Source organism: Xyrauchen texanus, chromosome 1, assembly GCF_025860055.1.
Source record: "Xyrauchen texanus isolate HMW12.3.18 chromosome 1, RBS_HiC_50CHRs, whole genome shotgun sequence".
NCBI classification, from domain to species: Eukaryota; Metazoa; Chordata; class Actinopteri; order Cypriniformes; family Catostomidae; genus Xyrauchen; species Xyrauchen texanus.
The window spans coordinates 65,028,483-65,030,586 of NC_068276.1; positions in this window are offsets into that span (position 1 = coordinate 65,028,483).

Below are 2,104 nucleotides of genomic sequence, written 5' to 3' on the forward strand. Positions count from 1 at the left end.
CTTTCCTCAATGGCCTAAAAAAAATATGTATATGTATATATATATATATATATATATATATAAAGAAAATTAAACAATAAAATATTTAGTGGCAGCACTAACCTTTTTGCGCTTTTCTTCCAGAACCTCATAGCAGTGCCTCCTTCTGTCCTGCAATACCATATGGTATGTAATACACATTTTTGTTTTAAACAAAATTGAACCTTGGCAAGCAAACTGCGAATAGTCAAAAATTACCTTTTCTATATCTGCCAACAAAGAAGCATTATATTCTTCATCTTGCTGGGAACGTACAGCTCGCCACTCCTGAAGGAAATAAAGTACAACTATGAGTCACAAATCAGTCATATTTACAACCATTGACAACATCAAAAATAACTTCACAGATATTTACAGATTCTGTAGTCTCAGCACTGAAGGAGGTTTCATCAAGTGCTGTAGTGCTGGATGATTGTTGTGAGTTCTGGGGAATGGCTGCGGATGGTGTCATTACCTAAGAGAAGACAAAAAAATACAATGACAAATAATTTTTTAAGAGTTACTGCACAGTAAAGAAGTTACTTGAGCTGTCACCTAACATTAACCCCTAGTTTCACAGACAAGGCTTAAGGCTAGTCCCAGACTAAAATGCATGTTTGAACTGTCTCAACTGAAAATATCTTGCTCTGACAGATGTTAAAATATGTCAGCTCCATTGTTCTGTCACAATATGCACACATGTAACATTTTCTTGCACATCATTTTAACTAAGGCCTATTGGCTTAAGCTAAGCCCTGTCTGTGAAACCGGGCCTTAATGTGCACTGTGCAGAAACATATAATTTGTATTAAAGTTAAATTAAAGGCCAATTCAACTGAACATGTCTTAAAGAAATGTCTCGTTCATTTAAACATTTAGGGCCAGATTTACTAAACAGGACAAATTAGCATGAGAACACAATGCACTGATGGAAGTGTAAAGTTCTGAGAAATACTAGTACATTGACGAACATTAGTGAATCACATCATAAAGTTTGGTTATGACAAAGGAGGGTTGTGCTGGAGCAAAAGTAAATCCGGCCCTTGGACTTTGTTTAACATGTAGTGAAGTCATACCTGTGAAACTTCAGCTCTTGGGACTATATAGAGCCTGCTCTTTCCAATTGCTTTTTTTAGGTCTTTCACACTATTTGCATGCACTTTTTCTATCTTCCGTCCTTTTCCTGCTCTTGCCAAATGAAAACCTATTAAGTTTAAATTCACAGTTGGGTAGCATTGGCAGACAAAATTGTTTAATTCAGACAGAGTCCAATTTAATTGAATTTTTGATCGTTGGATTCCTCTCCCTGTTGTTTCATGCAGTGGTCTACCTACAAAATTGAAAATACACATAAGCAACATAAAATAAACAACAGCTCATCAGCTAATCATATACTGTATGTAATAGATCAGGTTTAATATACAGATCACTACCAAGTTTGGTTAACAATAAGTAACATTTCCTGTTTTTAAAAGGATTATTTTCCTGTATTTAAAATACGTTTATGCCCACCAAGAAAATACAATAAGAAAGTATAATAAGAAAATCATTGCAGTGTAGAGAGCTCCATTGATTATGAGTTTTTGAAAGTGTACTACTTTGCATACCTCAAATTGACCTAAAGTAATAAACAGCTTCAATGATTATAATGCCAGCAATCTTTGCTCACTTTTTTAAGGTTGTATTAAGGTTTTTCATGCTACTAACTACAAAATAAAAAGTTTTTGCTTTAATAAACTCATTGAAATGTGCAGCTAAATCCAAGTGACTATGATGACCATAGCAATGGATGAAACAAAACAATCTGATACTGTGTGTCAAATCAAATGATCTGTGCATTAAGTCTTAGAGTGTAAAAGCTAAATTATAGAAAAAAATAAGAGTTCTAAATACTTGTTTTTATGATCTGTCATGACAGTAATTTCTTTTTATGAATAAACAGGATAAGCTAATGTTTTGAGCAACCTCCGTTACAAAATGGTTTTGAAATTTATTTTGGAATTACAATTCAAATAACACTGTGTTACATCTGAAATCCTTATGTATCAAGTATTTATTTACCCAATCCCATGTACGCAACCCGTTC